Here is a 15,726-nt window from a genome sequence, read left to right on the forward strand (position 1 = left end):
TGAGGCGAGAAACAGCAGTCAGAGAAGAAAGTGAGTCAGAGGGAAGTTATTCCACATGACGTGATCTAAAAAGAGAAAACTGACAGTAAATGTTGTTGAAATCTGACTGAACTGGACTTTATTTGATCTGATATTCAGCTGTTACTGTATAAGATGTTGATATTCCTACTCGGCTACTTCAGTAAACAGTATATGGCGCTGAGTCATGATGCCAGTTAGACATTATGATGTTCTGGACTTTTGCTTGAGGAAATTCTCTCTAACTGGACCTTCATGAATTTTAATTAATACCCCTGTTCTAAAATATATTGCTGTCAGGACAAAATCTTATATCTCCACATAATTTGTGTGAACATGTCACAATAAACGGTGTGATGGAAATGACCATAAAAAAATGTTTTTACATTCACTTCCTTTAGGGCTGGGCAATTGGACAAGGTATCATTATCATGATCAATTGTGTCACAATACAAAATGCCTTTCTGGATATTTTGTGGATATCATCCGCACTTGCAGAGCACTGACGAACCGCATGTTTCACTATGAGGAGAGCTAAATTAGTTCCGTTAACTGGATTTAGTGCCAAATATTGAATAAAATCGGTGTTCACAGTTTGTGACAGCAGTTTTAAAATATAGAAGTAATGGGTTTTTTTCAGTTCAGATGTCTGAAAAAAAAAAAAAAAGTACAATTATATATTATATAGTGTTTTTATGAAAAGTCCTCGAAGTATCACAATATTAGATCTTTGCCTTCCTGTAATGTCCATCATAAGTTAAGAATCTTTCTTCCTCCCCCTGAAAAGCTGCAATTTCTGAGATACGACAGTGACGATATGTATGACAGAACGCAAAGAAACACTTTCCTGCCAACTCCTGCATTATGTAGATGCTATTCATGCTTGGTTCTAATTAGACATTCGAGCCTGAAGGCACAGAACCTGTACGCGCCTGCGTGCGTCTCCCCTCAGGGCAGTTTACAGTGGCCTTCTCTGCAGGGGGTAAGAGCAGGTCAATTGTCTGTGGACACTTTGCGGTCTGTAAGGTTGTGTGCAGACTACTGAGGCAGGCTTGAACAAGGACAGGTCAAGGGGGGGCTGCTGTCACCTCCCCCTTCACCAGCACAGCTCTGTGGGTTTTGTTTAGCTGTAACTACTCTGCCAAGGAGAATCCAAGCTGCTGGAATGCTGGCATGGAAAAGGAGAAATGACTCCCAAACTCGCGCCCTCATTTTAAAGCTTTCCAAAGGAAGGAAAAAAAAAAAAAAAACGCACAGTATTCACTCTGTTTTTCCAATTTGGTAGATTTCCTCGTGTGGAAAAGTGAGTTTAGTTTGTCACTTAACGTTATTTCAGTTTAAAGAGTTTTATTGTTTAGACTGTGATGATAATGCACACTTTAAATGCTCCTGCTGTCATATTGCACACAAATGCACCATGGGAATTGCAGGCCGATGCCAATAAGGAATATTCCTCATGTACAAATCTGTCGATGCCAAAGGCAACGCGCCCTGCGATTATTATTTTTTTAATCAAACTGGTGGTGATAGGAATCAGGGATCGCGATGTGGATAACGGCAAGACAGAGGTAGAACCGGATGATCATTACAGAAAGATATAGTACTTGTAGAGGGAACGCTGCCAGCTCGTCGTTCTGTGCTCCTCGATTCCAATAAACACGTTATACATGATTCCGATATCGTTTTAATGAAGTATTTCTAAAGCTGCTTTCCCAATAAAGGATTTTGAAAGGTTCTGCATACTCCATTGCAGAGTTCATGCAAATCCTGTTTAAGTCCATCATAGACATCCATTTAGAACGAAGAGCGTCCACAACGAGATCTGATCTGGAACCCATTTAAAAGCTGAAAGTACCTTCTCACATGCTCCAACAATTGACTGTTCAGACTCTGGTACTTTTCCCATGAGAAGTTTCCAGGAAATCGATTGAAACACACATCAAACAACTTATCTGTGTTTTCCCTTTTCTCTTTCTTTCTTAGTTACGGAGGTGCCTAATTATCAGTCATGCCATCAGGAAAAAGTGCTATATACACTTATATATACACTTATACTTATATATATATATATATATATATATATATATATATATATATATATATATATATATATATATATATATATATATATATATATATATATATATATATACACACACACACACACACACACATACATACATACATACATACATACACACACATATGTATGTATGTATGTATGTACAAATATGTAAATATATACATATGTACAAATAAAACATATGGAGAAAGAGTTCCTTCTAATGCAGAATAGGAATTCTATTAATTTTTCCAAATTTTTGCATAACTTAATTGTCGAGATGTAAACAGAGTCGTTCAGAGTGGTTTGACATGAAAGAGTTGATTGTAGAGAAGTTAAGATATGACTCATATGTCTTTACAGTGGTGGTGATGGGATCCAGGGGTCACAATGTCTACAACACAAATACAGCCATTTGATTTACTATAAAACCACCAATGAGCCCACACGTTTTTTATATGTAATGATGATGGTTATATAGTGCTAGATCTGACAAAAACACATTGGAGGATCTTCAACAAATCATTGGTAAATGTGTTTGCTTGCATGATGGGGATGGGGATGGGGGGGGTAAACGCGCTCTCTGCCCAAGCGTCCTTGGGAAGTGAAATCAGATCAGGGATGAGATGCCGGCCTTTACACTGGTGACTTTTTTGCAACCATTTCATGTTACTGCTTTCAGCGAGGGAGCTCTCAGAGGTGGACGTCTGGGTCCTATCACCACCTCTGTGAATGGTTCTGACTCAGGAAGTTTCTCTAGAACCAAACCACTCTGAACGACTTGATGACACAGAAATTAAAAAAATAATAAAATCACTGGAAAACCCCTTCAAGAGCACCAAACAGCTGCAGACTGAACTCCATAAAATGTTTAAAAATTGTAACCATCAGTGTGAAGCTAGCGAGTAATGCTCTTCTTGCAGGCTTAACAAACCAATCCTCATATCTCTACAAGCCAATCCCACAGATCTTCTGCCGCATCACCTAAACACCATCAGTCTTATCCGAGACGTCACGACATGAAGAATCAATGGCTTTTTGTGAAGGTAGTGCATAACAAACCTTTTCAGTCGAGAGATTCTTTAAAATCAAATAGAACTTCCTTTCCCATAGGCCTAAACTGATTACCATTGGAATGAGGCCATTTTGGGAGTCTGGACTTAAAATACATTATATCTGTAATGAGAACGGGCATCCTGTGTGATCCCACAATGCCCTGCGCCGATCTCATGCTTCCAATAGAGCTGCTTAAGCTGTTTACGTCCATAACAAATTAAGCACTCCCCAACTGCTGTGGTGAGAACTTCCAGAATGTTAACTAGAAAAACACAGTTGAGTAAACACAGTCTAAGACTCGGAAACGCAAGCAAGCCTGATTTTAAACAGGGCACTTAAAATAAAGAGGAACTGAGGGGTATTTGACACAGGCCTAAACCTGGAAGAGGAGCTACAGGTTAACCTACATAATGAAGTCCATCCATTCCTAGAGACCCAGTGCCCTGCAGACTGAGAGTGGGTGGAACGGTAGAAGAATAAACATGATATCACGATACAGGACATCTTCACAACACAAAACAGGGCAGTCAACTGGGCTCAGAAACTACGTTAGAACAGAGGTCAGCAACCCAAATATTAAGAAGAGCCGTTTAGTACTTTCAGCAACAATCAAATCATGTTGGGACGCATAAAATTTTGTCCATTTTACCATCTTGGCTGTAAATGTGTCTCAGTGTGTGCCAAGTATAGGTAAGAGTATAGGCTAAAAATATAATCTAAACCTCTAATCTGAAAACAGACTTACTTTGCTCTGCTGCAAGCTTTAGTTCAGCTATTCTTTCGCGGGAAACTTTCTCAAAAGTGAAATGTTTTCTTGTAAAATGTCTCTCAAACTTCGACTTTTTACAAGGCTGAAGTCGCTTCTCATTTTCCAACTTCTTTTCCGAGTGTTTCTATTCCAGCTTAAAGGGAACAGAATAAGTGCTGCACCATTTAAGGTGTAACTGGAGAATTCAATCAAGAAGCTGGCGAACGAGAAGCAACTTCAACCTCACGACTTCAGCGTTTGACAGCTCCTCATTGGAGTGATAATAAATGCAAATAAATCCAATCGTCTCCAAATTATTGATATTTGTCTTACACCGGTCTCTTGGCCGTTTCGTTAGCTACTAGCTAGGTGAGATCGTTGTCTGTGTTGCTATGTGACCAGCAGTCTGTGCACCAATCTTCAGGGTTAAAGGGTGAATCAGCAGTTCTACATTAACTCCAGCGTTTAAGACTATTTACTGTGTTGAACGATCAGCAGAGCTTTACTTTACTGTAAAGGAGGGTTATTTTATTATTACCTACTGATCTAATTCAGCTGTAGAGCCGCAAGAGGGCAATAAGAGGGCTACATGTTGCCGAACCCTGAACTAGAATGTTTGCCAAACATTCAAATATATTTGAATTTTAAATGGGTTATTTATCAAGAAGATAACACAACTGCAGTATACATCATTTTTATTACAGGCACGTTCACATCTACCATATACGCACGTATAAGACAAATGATTTGGCTTCTTGTTCTTAATTCCTGTTCCACTTTAATCAGAGATGCAGGTGCATTTAGATGCTGGTACAGAAACCATAATGCAACTGCTGCTCGATTTAAGGAGGAACGGAATATCTAAACAAAAAGCTGCTGAATAACAACTTCAGCTTTGTAGAAATTCAGACACAAAGCAACATTTAGGACAGTTTCTGCCAGGCCTGTGGGGTTAATGTTAGGAAAAACTACTGACATGGGTTTAACAACATATTGTTCAGTTTTGTTTCCACTATTTTGCACAATAAAATGTCTCAGATTAACTCTGGTTGTTAAAAAAGGTACTTATTTAAGACGAAGGGACATCCCAGGATAATAAGCCACTGCGAAATTAGCTTTAACATCTGAAATGATTTAAGTTGAAAAAAATATACATAATCGCTGTTGTAGGAAGTTTCCTTCCGATCTCCAAAAAGGGAACTTTAGAGGAGGAGGAATAAACCTACTTTATTTTTAATGTAAGTCAATGGAACCAGATGTCTTTCCAAGTCATTTTGGAATGTTTCTATTGGTCCATTTATCATGAAATTTACACACAGTGTAAAAAACAACAGGCATTTTCAAATTATGTCAAAAAAGAAAAAGGAGATCTTCTGAAAACAGTGTGATTTATACCCAACCCTTCAGAAATGTTTAATTATACAGTGATATTTTTTATTAGTGCTCTTTATAGACACCAATATCCTTCTTACAGCACGGGTGTTGCTAATACCACCTCTTGAGCAACACTGAAGCATTTGATTTTGCCACACGGAACATTTGGATGGATTTCCACCAATAATTAAAAGCCTGAGATGTAAATAGTTATTGGTGTGATGTGAAATCCACCACTATAGAGAAGCTTACTGAGTCAGAATTCACAGTGGTGGTGATGGGAACCAGACATCTGAAGAGTCTGATGCCTGTAAAAGTTCCCTCACAGAAAGTTGGTACACTAAATGGTTATGAATACACCGCCTGATACACTAAAATCACTTATTTCATGCTAGTTTTGAGGCGCTTCTGGCCCAAAACATTTATTTGAATCCATTCATGGCACAGTGGTCCATGCAAGGCCAATAGGCCCCATACAAAACACTTTCTACAACTCTACCATCATCAATATTACATATAAAATCTCAGAATACATGCACACCTTCTATTCCTGGTCCAGATAGTGAATACAATGGCTGTGTTTGCTATGTAGATATCGTGACCCCTGGTTCCCATCATCCACACTATATTGAAAATCTCTATTTTAATTACCCATATCTCTGCGTCATCACTGCTCACTGAACTCCACAACACTTAACAAGCTGAGGCACATCTTTGACCTCTCATTACCTGCAGCTCCTTTTCACACAGCAGAAAGAAACACACAGTCATGGAGATGGTCAGAACAAAGAGAAAGAGTGGACCAGAAAACATCAACAGTGAGAAAAGAAAGCTGGGGTCTGCCCGAGTGCCTTCAGGGGACAGGGTCATTAACACAAGCACCCAGCCCTGATGTCATTAGCCCTAGGTAATGGTCTGAGGAGGCTCATGTGACAAGCAGCTGACCGTGCATTAACCAAACATGCCATCACACAAGCAGACGCTGCAATTGAAGGTCGAACAAAACCTACACAGAAACTTGCTGTGACAGGAATAACTTTTACAGTAAGCAAACCCACATTTGACTGTGTAACATTTCATATGTAAATCTACAGGTTTTGCCCAAGGCAAATAACTCAGCTACCCTTTAGGCCGGTATTCTTCACTCCTTTCTTCTACTGACTCAACAGACGCATAATTCTACTCTGAAGAGCCTGATAATTAGCCGTAAATACTGTCCTGGGGTGGGGTGAGGAGTGTGCTCCTTTAAAACTGGCAAGTAAGAGCACAGATTTCAAATAAATAAATATTTTTTCTTAAAAAGTTTTTTTTTTTTTTTTTAACAGCACCAACTTATTTATGATTAACAACACACGTAAGTCTTTGCTGTCTGGAGATTAGTTTATCCTGAGAATGACTTATAATTTAAGCCATAACCAACAAAATCCATGTGTGTGTAGTTTTACAGTCTGACTGTAATAATTGTGGAGTGATTTTAATCCAGTATGAATCTGCAGTGTGTGTAGTTTTACGGTCTGACGGTAATAATTGTGGAGTGATTTTAATCCAGTATGAATCTGCAGTGTGTAGTTTTACAGTCTGATGGTAATAATTGTGCAGTGATTTTAATCCAGTATGAATCTGCAGTGTGTGTAGTTTTACAGTCTGACGGTAATAATTGTGGAGTGATTTTAATCCAGTATGAATCTGCAGTGTGTGTAGTTTTACAGTCTGATGGTAATAATTGTGCAGTGATTTTAATCCAGTATGAATCTGCAGTGTGTGTAGTTTTACAGTCTGACGGTAATAATTGTGGAGTGATTTTAATCCAGTATGAATCTGCAGTGTGTGTAGTTTTACAGTCTGACGGTAATAATTGTGGAGTGATTTTAATCCAGTATGAATCTGCAGCGTGTGTAGTTTTACAGTCTGACTGTAACAATTGTGGAGTGATTTTAATCCAGTATGAATCTGCAGTGTGTGTAGTTTTACAGTCTGACTGTAATAATTGTGGAGTGATTTTAATCCAGTATGAATCTGCAGTGTGTAGTTTTACAGTCTGACGGTAATAATTGTGGAGTGATTTTAATCCAGTATGAATCTGCAGTGTGTAGTTTTACAGTCTGACTGTAATAATTGTGGAGTGATTTTAATCCAGTATGAATCTGCAGTGTGTGTAGTTTTACAGTCTGACGGTAATAATTGTGGAGTGATTTTAATCCAGTATGAATCTGCAGTGTGTAGTTTTACAGTCTGACGGTAATAACTGTAGCATGAATGGTCTTCTTTAACTGCCTGAACACAGAGCTCCCTCAGTCATAGACGTCCTGCTCAAATCCATGCTAATGAAACAACAGTGTAGTGTAGTGTGCTGTTATTGTTATTGAGTAATAGGTCACCAGAAAACGGGTCACAGGAGCGGTCGATGCCCCCTGTAACTGACTAGATTTGTAATTTGTCCAGTAATGAAGAGGATGGCAGGAGCCTGCCTCTAAAGCTGGGCTATGCTGGGCCATTTCAGCCCAGCGGGTACTTTCCAGTGCTGTAACAGAATAAGGGCACCCACCTGTCTCCTCCTACCCATTCCCACTGCGCTCTGTACAGACACTGAAAGACGTTGGCAAAGTGAGACAAAGCTCGTCTCTATTCTCTACGCCTGTAAGAGAAAGAGATACCCAGCTTGTGCCCGTCCTCCCCTCCACACAAAGCAAGGAAAAGGAGAAGGCCTGGAGTTTCATTCGATCACTGTGCTAACTGAGTGCTGGCTCAGAGCAAAGGCTGAGCTAGGCCATCACTGTGGATTTTGGATTGGAAATTACTTTACAAGCCTCTGACACAGAGTTTTGTAAGGAAGTAACAACACAGCATATCGCATTGTGTTGGTCAAATGACATGTTTTGTTGATTTTCTAAATGAATATATAATAACACATATACACTCTATAGAGAACTCACTTACATATGGATTTTTACTTCAAACGTTGGTGCACAACTCCTATTTATTTGCTCAATTTAACACGTGGGAAAAAGAAAAAAGAGAAAATGTTTGCACATGCCACATTTTATGTTCGGTTTTTCCAAATATGTGAAATTCAGCAAAAAAAACAAACAAAAAAAAACAAACAGTATTTTAAAGTAAAAAGTGCAGAAGTGTGTTCTCTGTAAATGCTGTGTCCCTTTGAAAAAAAAAGTCAACTAAACAAAGATACTCAAACTTTTGGATATAAAAGTGTCATACTTTATTATTGTGTGGGGTGGGCTGGCGTGGGCTGGCGTGGGCTGGGGTGGGCTGGGGTGGGCTGGGGGGTCCAAGCCCATCTCAAAATACTGTATCGGTATACGATATTACAGGGATGTCAGAGCATAAAAGCATTATGTTGCTTTTGCACCGTCTCGTCCGGCGTCTTTTCTAAAATCTAATAACCATTTCCAAATCAAAAATGATGAACAATTTATTTTGCTTACATGGTTACCAAATTAGCGAACCCTACATGACTTTAAAGTGACTGTAAGTAAAATCGAACCTGTTCTGTGGTGTTTGGGATTGTAGTGTTTTGGTTAAGCTAACAGCAACTTAGTTAGCAGGCCACACGAAGCCAGAGCCTGTTTAAGAGGAGCCTGGCCACTTCCTATTTCCCCCATTAGATCAAAAAACAGGACTGCAAATCAGCAGAGGGCGGAGTTCTCAATGAACGGGAGTGAATGGAGCGCAACGGCTACAAATGAAACGTTAAAATAGGTTCTAAAAACTTGCCCAGAACTTTTTTCCTCTACAGCAAACGGGTTTTGGGCAGCAGAACACTGGTGTTTTATGCTGCTCTATGTTCATGAAATGAATGTATTCTTTTACATTGCTCAAACATTTATAAACTATGATTTTGCTCAAATGTTCCATCGTAAGCCATTCATTTTGGACTCACTCTGGAGGGCCCCCTAGTGTTTGAGAAGTAATTCTCCTCTCTACAAGTTCTCTGGCGTACCACAAACCACAGTGCGGACTTGCCTCTGCTGTGGTCTGTGGCACGTTTGGCCTGCTAACTGAGTTAACAAAGCAAACTGAAGCTAAAATGACTCATTTAGCAGATATTTGGGGACACTACACATCATATTGGTGTACCGCCCAGACAGTCTATCCCTTAAATAAGCAGCCAGTGATATTAACTGTAGCTGGCATAACTAAGTGAAGAACTACTTTAATATATAATTTAATAATAATATATTTAATAATTATATAATTAAACGTACATCAGAGGATAAGACTGAGTCTGTCCTTTGTGAGGTTGGATCGATTTAATCAACTGCATATATCAAATTCAAAGCTCGTTTCCAAATCTTAAGACACCCTAGCCAGGAAATCAGTCTTCAACTTGTGTGAGTATATATCCAACACTTGGAACCAGCTAAAAATGTTCACGCAGAGGCTGTTTTTCCTGGAAATGTCAAAGAAATGACAAAAGGAGAGCTAATTTATGTGCATGCTTCTACTCATGGCAAGTGTGGAATATTTGTTGGAGAATTTATGGGCACTGTCCACTCTGCAAGCCAACAGTATTGATTTATTTTACACAGCCAACCAGTCAAGTGCACTGCAGAATCATTTACCAAACATATTATCGTGTTTAAATTGCCATTCTGTTTGTGAATTACACCTTACATGCCTGCGATTCGCCAGGCAGGAAAAAAGACTGATGTCCATCCAGAAGGAGATCCAATTACAGAATGGTTCGTCTATGTTGTACCACTTTGAATTCAAAGCTAATATTTCACTAACTGACAGAGTGTAACGAAGGACAAAATAACAAACACAGGCCCTTTCTAACTCTCTCTGAATCTGGGAATTACACCAACGTGAGCCAAAAAAGAAACAAAGTCCTTTGTGAACGGATCTAGATAAAGAGCAAGTCTTGTATAAACAAAAGTTAACACTGTTATCAAAGTCAATAAAGTATGTTTAGATTATGTCATCGTCAAAGGGCGGTTATCAGTACAAAGTACTGTGTAATGACATACAAATTCTATATTCCCTTTGCTTCAATGTGCAACAAAGTGTGCAAGTGTGAAACATTCAGAGCCCTGGCACGTCAGAGCAGTCTGCCATCTGAAGCAGATCGTTTGGTATTATGGCGCATGTGTCAAACACAAGGCCCGCAGGTCAGATCAGGCCCTTGGCACAACCCAGTCCAGCCCTTGAAATTATTTTTATTTTCTTTTATTAGCCCATTTCTTTTATAAGCCCATTTCACAATCAGCAGCACTACAATCCCCAGCATGCATTGCCACATAATTTGCGTCAACACCCCACTCCATCCCAGTTCTGTACCCAATTGCACGTCACATCACCAACACACCAGCTGTGTTTCTATGGGTGACAAATCCGGCCAAAAATGAAATTAAAATTAAAACAGTAAAACACCAAATGCAATTTGCCATCTGCACAAATATCCTGCCAAGATTGAAAACTGAAATGAAATACCTACATTTGCAATTTCATTTTTCACAAGTACTCAAGTACGAAACATTTGTGACTAAAAAAAAATTTAAACCAGCTTTTTGTCATTTAATTTTAGTTAATCATTACTGTATCTAAAATGGAAAAGCTTGGTTTGATGTTCGGTTTCGCCAGACCTGAGACATGATGGCTTTCCCCGAGACTCGAAGTGGTTTAGTCCGAGGAACGATCCTGTTCTGACTCGGAGGTCTAAAGATGTCCTAAAACGTACCCAGTTGCAGTTTGCAAATGCAGTTTGATTTTAGTTTTGATACATATTCTGCATTTCATGTAGAAAAGCCAAAGCGAAGCTTGGATTTTCTTTTCTCTATTAGCTTTTCCATTTTAGATATGACCATGAAATACCAGAATAACAACTAACATGAAATGACAAATAGCTGTTTTAAATTTATTTTTGTAACAAATTACTCTGCCCATGTGAAAAATTAAATTGACAATGTAGGTATTTCATTTAATTTTCAATTTTGGCAGAATATTTGTGCAGATGTTTGGAAAAAGAAATGGCAAAAATAGTTTTGCATTTACATTTTATTCTTTTAATTTTAATTTCTTTTGTGGGCGGATTTGCCTCCCATAGCGTTTCAGGTGCAGTTCAACCAACAAACACTATGAACACTAGAGACTCTCAACAGCTCAGAAACTGATCCCAAGAATTAATGAACTTGCAGAAAGAGAAGATGTCAGGTGTGGAGACCAAACACACATGTAGGTTTAACAAACCTACATTCTGGGGACATTTAAAGAGATTTAACAGTTAACTGCTCTTTGGCCCATGGATTTGTTGAGATTTTTATTATGGCCCTTTAAGTGATTGAGTTTGACACCCCTGTATCTCAGAAATGTATTTATGCTTGTTAGTGTTATTCAGTTTATAAAGTAAACATATCACCTCATTAAGGTTGATTGAGGTGCCAAAACCTGTCAGATGTGAAGCAAATATCCCTATAGTCTGTAAAGCCCCACACGATTCTAATTAAAGCCAAAATAATTGACTGTTTCGTTTGTTTACGGTCTCAGTGGCATGTTCTCCCCTCTGTTTGATAGCCAATGTTTGTTCAAATCTCAAAATCTAATGGAACATTAGGAGCTGCGGCCGAGGCCTTAAAAGATTTGGATTTGACGAATCTCCAAAATGTTAAGTTCTATTTTGAATTCCCTAGCACCCAGTTTTCATCACAGACAGCGGTTCCCGCAAAAGATAAGTGAGTTCCTCAGGAGTAAGAGGTGCCTTAAATTTCAGTTCAGAATTTCTATTGTAACTCATGAGTATTATGCATTTCAGAAGCTCCAATAGCACCAGAACATCGTTCATCAATCAGCTGCTGGTCGCGTTTGGTTTACAGAGCTACCAGGCTGCCCATTTGACCCACAGCCAGCGAGTTCTGCACGACATGATTCCATCTTGTTAAACCACAAGCACACAGCTCAGTCAGGGACACGCTATCGACATCAATCTAGTGGACACATCCACAAATACATGCACACTAATTAAAATAAACCTCCTCAGGGGAGTTCGAGACAACTCATTAAGAAAAGATGAATGCGATGGCATCTGCTCTAATTAACTATCGGGTAGCCAGCATGATTGGAACAAAGGAGAGGGCCATGAATGAGGGCGACTCACTCGGTGCCTAAAAGGTACGAATCAGGCAACAGACAATAGAGGATCAATAAAAGGACCTTGGTTTTCAAACAGAGTGGCAAGGAACGTTTCACAAAAGGGCACGGAGAGACAGCAGGCTCCTTTAGATGGCACCAGGACTTCACTAATGCAAGAATTTGGACCAAAGCTGATTTCCGATATCTGCAGCGTACATATCTGCTGATGACAACAGAATCATTTCTAAAATGAAGAAATTTGGATTAGGATTACAAAGAATTTTGCATTTCTGTAGGCTTACAAATGAATAAAACACATATTTAAACACAGTAAAGCAGCATCACCTAAACATTCTGCTCTTCCAGAGTAAAGAAATAACTTTTTTTTTTTTAAATCAGCTCATAATATTTTGTGAAAGCAATTATCTGCTATTACTGTTATGATTCTGATATCATCATGCATCCCAAATCACAAACCATGAGGGATGTGTCGCATCTGGGGAAAAATATTGTGATACTTCAAGGTATTTTCCCAAAAAAATATTATTTAATTATTATTAATTATTAATAAATTATAGTATCGTGATATTTACTTTAGTTCTTGAAACAGAACTGGAGCAGGAAAAAAAAAAGAACCAGGACTGCCACAATTAAACAAATAAACAAATACATAAACCCAAAAAGTAAAAAGATGAGTAAAAAGATTTTTATATACTACACTGTACTACATTCATTTAGACATGCACAAAAAATGCCTAACTGTGCCCTGTTTTAATGAAAACTCTTCTTTAGAGCTGCACTATGTAACTTTTGTGGGATTTGGAGACCTCTCTGGTGGAAGTGTGTAATTGCATGCAACATGGATTTTACTTTGGATCCCTTCCCCGGGCGGATGAATCTGACGATTGAAAGAGGACAAAGAGGACTTAGTCAAAAGTCAGTGAATGGTGTGTATGCTGAGGACATCATGCAGAATCTTCATCAATATAATGCTGATTTTGTACTTGAGACTTAAACAATCAAGCTGGACCCTGAAAAAACTCCTGACCTGTCAGCTCTGACTTTTAAATGATTATTTCAGGCTTTACAGGGCAACTCGCAGCTCCGCACTCACCATATTTCAGCCTGGTTTTAATCTCCTTACTCAGTAATGCTACCTATTTATAGTTTAAAAATACAAAATCATTTCATGATGCCATTTATGATAATCAGTCATATTGCCCATCTCTATGTAACATACTGTGGAAAATCTGTCAAAACAGTGGCACAGGCTAAAAACATAGCCAAGCCCAACAAGTCCGCAAAGATCGAGTCTTTAAGTCTCTATACTGAAGGCTGAACAGGTCAGGGACTATTCTGAGGAGCAACTTTTGAACCTATAATCTCCTGGGTCAGCAGTCAAGCACTCGGAGGTAGAAGGCCGCGGACGTACAGGTGACCAGTGCTAACCTCGTACTGACACACACAGAGCAATTCCTCTCCTGCTCACTTTTCACTGGAGGAGCCCTGCTTACACTCCTGCATTGCTCAGCCTTCGGCTCCTTTGTTTGGACTGAAAACAGATATTAGTGAGATATACGGGCTCTTGTTCTGCGCTCATAAGCTCTTCGAGAAGCAGAGGAAGCCCCTTTCGAATTTATTTATCGAACTGAAGCTCAAACTCTGGCCGACTAGTGGAAGCTCTCCCTCCTCCCCAACACTTTTCACCTCAAGAAGTTAAGAAAAACATCCAAAGCTGAAGACCTGAAGCTAAACAGACCCCTTTCAAGAGGTTGTAAACAGATCTGAAGTGAGCTCAATCAGGGGCTATAAAAGCCTCCAGGCCCACAGAATGCAAATGCCTGGTAAAGGGGAACCCCACCGACTTTTTCAAAATTTCAGCAGGGTTCAATCTTTACGACGTAAACAAAGGCGTGACAGAACATTTGGGGAGAAGTGTGCCGTTCTAGAGGTCCTGGCAGAGTCAGAAGGGTTCACAGTGGTGGTGATGGGGAGTTTAACGCCTGTAAGAGCTTCCTCGCATAAAACAAACATTTTTGAGATTTTTTCAGACTTTTTTTGAGTTTTTTCAGACTTTTTTTAGTCCATTCATGGAGGAGAGATACATTTAGAGTGTTGCAAGGCAAAATAATACACAAGAAAACATTCATAGTTACCACTGTTAACATGATATATAAGGACTCAACGTGCGTAGGTTCACTGGTCACTTTGGACGGACAGATCAATAAATCAATAAACAAATAAATCAATAAAGCAATAAAGTTGTGATGGTTCCCACCACTAATGTAAAGGAATTCCAGTTTGTTTATCTTCCATGTAGCATTTCACCCCAGAAAGCACGGAATAACATCTCACAATCGAATTTTTACAGATTTCTAAAATTTTTTTTTACATTTTTAAAATTTTTTAAAGAGCCGTTTCCACACTTTTGGTCAAAGTTTTCACCAGTTTATTGATATTTTTCATTGAAAATGTCCTCATTCCACCCAGACTGCCATTCAGACACTCTCCACACACCAATAGGCACATTTTAAAAAGAACGGTTCTTTAAGGGTTCTTTCGTGAAGACTATACTTCCATACAGACCCCTCAGAGCACCATCTGCATACTGAAATGGTTCTTCAGACGAATGGATATAGAACCTGTCTGAAAATGGTTCTCTATAGCACCAAAATTGGTTCCGCTACTGCATACAAGCTTGACATCTTAACAATAGCAGAACCCTTTTTGGTGCTCCATAGAACCATTTAAAAAAAAAAAAAAAAAAAGGTTCTATATAGAACCAAACACACTCTCCATCAATCTGAGGAATATTCCACCACTCAAAGAGCCATGGAAGCCATTTCAGCACGAAATGGTTCTAATGGGTTCTAAAGAGAACCATTCCCTTTGGTTCTTTAATAAAATCAAATAAAACAAACATCTTCACGACCTTTGGCACAACTTTCGCAGATACTATCAGAACCAAATGAATGAATCACTGAACGCTGTTCTCCGCTCTGCAGTTGGAGAACCTCGTCCTGAATGAACAGAACCACAAACACAAACAAACACTTCAGGACAAAAACACAACAGCCATGACTGACCGAGCGCTGCCCTTCACTCGCTCAGCAGAGCGAAATAAACTCAGTCCAACCGGCTGGAGCACGTTTTCCTCCGTTTTTATCCCGGGAATGGGTGAGGGAAGGAGGGGGAAACGCGGAGAGGGAAGCGAAGCCGGGATAAAGTGTTCCTGCGCGCAACAAGTGCAGGGAAAGTGAGCGAGTTCAGCTCAGAGTCTCAGGGGGGAAAAGCCCGAGTTCACACGGTAACATCAGCCGTTCACCCACAGCTGGACTTTACACAGCAACAGCGACCAAACCGAGGGGGAGAAAGTACCCGT

The 15,726-nt window shown here is 39.4% G+C and overlaps 1 protein-coding gene across 2 annotated transcripts in view; it reads right to left on the reverse strand.

Annotated features, from left to right (window-relative positions):
- The window catches only part of sema4d (sema domain, immunoglobulin domain (Ig), transmembrane domain (TM) and short cytoplasmic domain, (semaphorin) 4D), a 129,026-nt gene that overhangs the window by 113,049 nt on the left and 251 nt on the right, over positions 1–15,726 (reverse strand). The gene's annotated exons all lie outside the window — the stretch shown is intronic.

Source organism: Pygocentrus nattereri, chromosome 16 (genome assembly GCF_015220715.1).
Source record: "Pygocentrus nattereri isolate fPygNat1 chromosome 16, fPygNat1.pri, whole genome shotgun sequence".
Lineage (NCBI taxonomy): Eukaryota > Metazoa > Chordata > Actinopteri > Characiformes > Serrasalmidae > Pygocentrus > Pygocentrus nattereri.